The sequence below is a fragment of the Bos indicus x Bos taurus genome, chromosome 8, assembly GCF_003369695.1.
Source record: "Bos indicus x Bos taurus breed Angus x Brahman F1 hybrid chromosome 8, Bos_hybrid_MaternalHap_v2.0, whole genome shotgun sequence".
In the NCBI taxonomy this organism is placed as follows: domain Eukaryota; kingdom Metazoa; phylum Chordata; class Mammalia; order Artiodactyla; family Bovidae; genus Bos; species Bos indicus x Bos taurus.
The window spans coordinates 38,904,333-38,911,073 of NC_040083.1; positions in this window are offsets into that span (position 1 = coordinate 38,904,333).

Genomic DNA, 6,741 nt, shown 5'->3' on the forward strand with positions numbered 1-6,741 from the left:
GGATTGTGGACAGGAGGAGAAGGGGAAGACAGAGGATGAGATGGCTGGATGGCATCACTGACTCGATGGATGTGAGTCTGAGTGAACTCTAGGAGTTGGTGATGGACAGGGAGGCCTGGCGTGCTGCGATTCATGGGGTTGCAAAGAGTCAGACACGACTGAGCGACTGATCTGATCTGATCTGATCTGATGGGTGCTTTTTTGTGTTCTTTGGGAGGGTTTTTTGTGTTTTCCAAATTGTCTATAATGAATACATGTTACTTTTGTAATGAAAAAAAATTCCATAGGACAAAGTTACTAATGATTGATAATGCCCCACTTTTCTGCTTTAAATGAGGCCTACAGTGCAGGCAAATCAAAGAGAGGAATGTAGTAATGTGGAGCTTCAGGCACTGTCGCAAGACTGGAGAGAGAAGGATTAGGAGGAAAAGCACTCTGAGTCATCAAACTAAAAGTAAGCTCTCTGCCCTTCACACATTCACAGACTTCTTTCTTTCTTTCCTTATTTTGGAGGCTAATTACTTTACAATATTGTATTGGTTTTGTCATACATTGACATGAATCCGCCACGGGTGTACATGTGTTCCCCATCCTGAACCCCCTCCCACCTCCCTTCCCATCCCATCTCTCTGGGTCATCCCAGTTCACCAGCCCCAAGCACCCTGTATCATGCATGGAACCCTGGACTGCAATCCGTTTCAATGCCATTCTCCCAAACCATCCCACTCTCGCCCTCTCCCACAGAGTCCAAAAGACTTCTTATGACGGTACAAACTGACTGGATTCTGATTCTGCACACACCACTCCCAACTTGGGGGGACCTCTATAAGAGCCTATCACAATATTCACTGAATATGATACTGCTTTAGTTTTGGATTGTTTAATATGCTTTAAACGTTCAACTTTATGATATTTTTGTATTGCTTTTTTGTATTTTTTGTATGATGCTTTTGTATTTATATTTGCTAATGTATTTGCTTCTGGGATGGATTCTTGATTAGCATTTATGCCCTCCTGAAGATTGATAATATCTCAGCTGAAATAATACGATGTCTGGGTTGTGCTTCAAGATAATCTAGGGGTGAGTGGAGAAGGTGGAAGTAGGTATGAAACAAAGTTGGCCATGAGTTGATTATATTCGAAGCTAAGTGATGGCTACTAGGGAACTCAACATGTTATTCACTCAACTTTTCCATATGGTTGAAAATTTTATTTAAAAAGTACAAACATTTAAATTTTTTTAAATTTCAGTAAATGAAAATGTGATTAACCAGTCTACCTTGTCCAAAGTCCTCTTCATGGTAAATAGTGCTAAATTTTACTAAGAATCATTTAATTAACCATAAAGCCAGAATGGCTTATTATTAATAACCCTTAATGGATGAAAATGAGACTCTCCAAGCTAGGCTTCAACAATGCATGAACCGAGAATTTCCAGATGTTCAAGCTGGATTTGAAATTGCAGAGGAACCAGAGGTCAAATTGCCATCATCTGTTGGATCATAGAAAAAGCAAGAGATTCCAGAAAAATATCTACTTCTGCATCATTGACAGTGTAGATCACAACAAACTGTGGAAAACTCTTAAAAAGATGGGAATACCAGACCACCTTACCTGCCTCCTGAGAAACCTGTATGCAGGTCAAGAAGCAACAGTTAGAACCAGACATGGAACAACAGACTAGTTCCAAATTGGGAAGGGAGTACATCAAGGCTGTATATTGTCATGCTGCTTACTTAACTTATGTGCAGAGTACATCATGCAAAATGCCGGGCTGGATGAACCACAAGGTGGAATCAAGATTGCCAGGAGAAATATCAATAACCTCAGATATGCAGGTGACACCACTCTTATGGCAGAAAGTGAAGAGGAACTAAAGAGCCTCTTGATGAAAGTGAAAGAGGAGAGTGAAAAAGCTGGCTTAAACTCAACGTTCAAAAAACTAAGATCATGGCATCCAGACCAATCACTTCATGGCAAATAAATTCAGAAACAATGGAAACAGTGACAGACTTTATTTTCTTGGGCTCCAAAATCACTGCAGATGGTGACTGCAGCCATGAAATTAAAAGACACTTGCTCCTTGGAAGAAAAGCTATGACAAATCTAGACAGCATATTAAAAAGCAGAAACATTACTTTGCCAACAAAGATCCATCTAGTCAAAGTTATGGTTTTTCCAGTAGTCATGTATGGGTGTAAGTTGGACCAGAAAGAAGACTGAGTGCCAAAGAACTGATGCTTTTGAACTGTGGTATTGGAAAAGACTCTTGAGTGTACCTTGGACTGCAAGGAGATCCAACCAGTCAATCCTAAAGGAAATCAGTCCTGAACATTCATTGGAAGGACTGATGCTGAAGCTGAAACTCCAATACTTTGGCCACTTGATGTGAAGAATTGACTCATTGGAAAAGACCCTGATGCTGGGAAAGATCGAAGGCAGGAGGATAAGGGGACGAAAGAGGATGAGATGGTTGGATGGCATCACCGACTCGATGGACATGAGTTTGGGTAAGCTCTGGGAGTTCTAAGCTCTGGGAGTTCGTGATGCCAGGGAAGCCTGGAGTGCTGCAGTCTATGGGGTCACAAAGAGTCAGACATGACTGAGCAACTGCACTGAACTATTTTTAGTATATTCACCCTGTCTGAAACAGATCACCAGAACTTTCCATTTTGTAAAACTGAAACTATATATCTTGTCAACAATAGCTTCTTTTTCCCCCTGCCTCCCAGTGCCTAATAACCACCATTCTACTTTCTGTTTCTGTGAGTTTGACTAGTTTAGTTTCCACCTCATATAAGTGGAATCATACAATAATTGTCTTTTTTGCAACTGGCTTGTTTCACTTAGTATAATGTCCTTAAGATTCATCCGTGTTGTATGTAGCATGTGATAGTATGTCATTCTTTTTTAAGGCAAATAGCCCATTGTATAAATATATTACACATTCTGTTTACCCATTCATCCATATGTGGATGCTTGGGTTGTTTCTACACTTTGGCTACTGTGAATAAAGCTGCTGGGAACTTTGGTGCACAAACATCTGTTCAAGTCCCGGCTTTCAATTCCTTTAGAAATACACCCAGAAAGGGGATGACTGGATCATATGGTAGTGCCATTTTTAATTTTTTGAGGAACATCCAATACTGTTTTTCATAGAGGTTGAACCATTTTTCAACCCAGGCAACAGTGCACAGGGTTTTAATTTCTCCACATCCTCACCAACACTTGTTATTTTCTGCTTCTTTAATAGTAGCTGTCTTCATGGATGTGAGATAATATCCATTTTGGGTTTTGATTTTAATTTCTCTGATGATTAGTGATATTGAACAGCTTTTTACATAGTTGTTGGCCAAGTGTATATCATCTTTGAACAAATGTTATTATTACCTTTGATATAATGTCACATCAGCAGATCTGTAGAGAAAGACAAAGCCCAAGAGCAAATCTTTGAGCTTAAGTTTTGGAGAATGTAATTTTAGATTCTGTATCAGGTATCAGGTTTGAATGGGGTTAATTCTTACACTCAAAGAATTACACGAATCTTACAAGTATGAGATCTTAATCAGAATGGGCCTGAAATATTACCTAGTCCAATCTCCAGCCTCGACAAAAATATAAGTAGATTTCATAGAGTAAGTTTACATATATTTAAAACACAAAATTAATTTATAAAACCACTAAAGACTTAATATAAAAGGAACATATCTATGAAACCACATTTAATACGTTTGATTATAAGTACTAAAGGATATGAAAAAGTGGCTACACATTAAAAAATAAAACTAAAGGGAAAGCCATCAAAATATTTGCAGTACTCATCTCTAGAAAATATAATTATGCATAGTTTTCTTTTCTTTTTCATTCCTGGCATTTTCTTTTTTTTTTTTTTTTCCTTTTATAAGCAGAAAAATAGTAATATTTTTCTCTTTTAATCAGAAAAAATAGCTATTTTGTATGTTAATTTGTTATTGAAGAGATCAATTTTCCCAAATTGTGGTCCACTTATCACCTGCATCAGAACTGTCTGGAGATACACTTAAAATGCAGATATCTATAAGCTATTGTATATAAAATAAGCCACAAGGATATATTGTATAGCATAAGGAATATAGCCAGTATTTTATGATAACCACAAATGGAGTATAACCTTTAAAATAGTGAATCACTGTATTATACACCTATAACATGTAATATTGTATATAATTATACTTCAATTTAAAAAAGAAAAGAGAATCTGCCACACACAAAACAATATAAAATAAAATGCAGCTTCCATGACCGAATCCCAGGCTTCCTGAGTCAGAATCCCTTCATGGTGTGGCCCAAGAATTAACATTTTAAACAAATACCTACAAGATTCTCATGCATATTAATAAGAGCTAATAAAGAGTTGATTAGGAGTTAAAAGCTAAAGTGCCTTCTGTCTGTACTCTGTATGTAGGCTAGAATCTCTATACAGTTCTCCTATCAGCATACAAACAAGTCAAAATCCTGCTACACTGGATTCTGAGGAAGTGTGGGCATGAATTCTGTTCCAGAAAATCTGAATTTTCTTAATTTCCTGGTGAAAGAGCTATCCAAAGGGTGTAACAACTCCACTGTAGAGACCAGAGGATACCAAGGGGTTGAAGTAACTTTAGGTCATTCAATAGCGGTCCTCATGAGTGAGTGGAGCCCACGCTTATGGACTACTTGGCCTTGTTCATCACCTTTGTGTTGCCTTGTTAGCCCTCTAAACTACCTTTAACTATTCCTTGTCTGTGGAGTGGAGATGCTAATACCTATCTTGTCAGATTCGTTTTTTTTAATGATGCCGGAGACTGAAAGGTCAGAGCAATCTATGCCCTTAGAAGCATATTTTGAATTAGACACAAAGAACTTCCTAATGATGAGTGCTATTACACAAATGATAATAATAATAATAACAAGTATTCAGCTCTCATCATGTGCTAGGTACTGCTCTAAGCACTTTATAACACTTAATGTTTATCATCCTAACAACCATATGCTGCTGCTGCTGCTGCTAAGTCACTTCAGTCGTGTCCGACTCTGTGCAACCCCATAGACGGCAGCCCACCAGGCCCTGCCGTCCCTGGGATTCTCCAGGCAAGAACACTGGAGTGGGTTGCCATTTCCTCCTCCGATACATGAAAGTGAAAAGTGAAAGTGAAGTCACTCAGTCGTGTCCGACTCTTATCGACCCCATGGACTGCAGCCTACCAGGCTCCTCCATCCGTGGGATTTTCCAGGCAAGAGTACTGGAGTGGGGTGCCATTGCCTTCTCCAAACAACCATATGAGGTAGCTATTATTATCCTTACTTTACAGGTGAAGAAACTAAGGCTCAGAGAGGCTCAAGGTTCAGAGTAAAGAAGGAAGTGGTGGAGTCAAAACTTGAACCCAGAACACTAACACTTAACAACTTGAATACAGTCTCTCTCTACAAACTTATTTTCTCACTAATAAAATATACATATTTTGTATCAGGCAGACTTAACTATTTTTTTCAATTCCTAAAAATATTTTTTATGAATCCTTCATGCAGAAAAATTGCTTTGCTAAGAAAATGAATGAAATTGGCATTTTCATATTCACCTAGCAAATAACATCCTTTATATCTTAAACAAAAATGAAATGATAATCTATCCAAAAGGTCATGTGAAAATATTAATAAGCTGTGGAAGGAAGAGAGGGAAGAAGGAATTACATCACTTAAGTAGGATGTTGAATCTATAAAGTGAATCAAGAAATTAGCCTTTTAGCAGTTGGATAGTATTTCAACAACATTAATGCATCACATCATTTAATACATGATTCACCAAGGAAGACTCTCCCCTACTCAGTGGGCATTTTTAGAAAGTGAGCAAATGCAGGCTGTTTCCTGTGAAAGGCCCTTGGGGTTTGATTGTGTGCTGCACTGTCTGTTGCTTCCCATCAGAGAGCAATTTCTGCAGGACCCTGAGGAAGGGAGCATTACAATTTCTCCCCTCAACCTACACTTTCCCAATCCCAAGCAAGATTACAGTTCTCAGAGGTTTTCCCCTCTGTAATAAAGACAAGAAAACTGACAAAGGTGGCAAGAGCTCCCTCCAGGTTTTTACCTTAACCAGGTAGAAGGAAACATCTTCTATCAGCCAGGTGTATTGGAAGAAGCTGGCCACTGCCTGTATATATTTGTTATTAAGCCCATGTCCTTCCATGATCAAGGAAATAAAAAACAGTTTACCTGTTGTGCGTTTGTGCTAAGTCGCTTCAGTTGTGTTCAACTCTGTGACCCCACGGACTGTAGCCCCCAGGCTCCTCTTTCTCCAGGCAAGAATACTGGAGTGGGTTGCCGTTCCCTTCTCCAGGGGATCCTCCCAACCCAGGGATCAAACCCAGGTCTCCTGCATTGCAGGCAGATTCTTTTACTGTCTGAGCCACCAGGGAAGCTTCTCTTACTTCCAACTAAAACGCTAGGCAAAAGTACACTTAAAAACAGTGGAGCAAAAGAGACCTCTGACAAACATTCCACCAAGTGAGCCATAAAAGAGCCATCCAGTGTGTCAATATTCAATAATCCTTTGAAACCTTTCTCTCATGTCTCACAAAGACACTGTCGCCTTCAAGAGTAGGGAACCACCTATGAGGCTACTTTCTACAGAAGCAACCCCGTGCTCCTTCCAGAAATGCAGCAGCTCCTCCACCTGTCTTCTCCTTCTTCACAGACCCTCCTTTCCTTTACTCTTTGTCTTTGTTT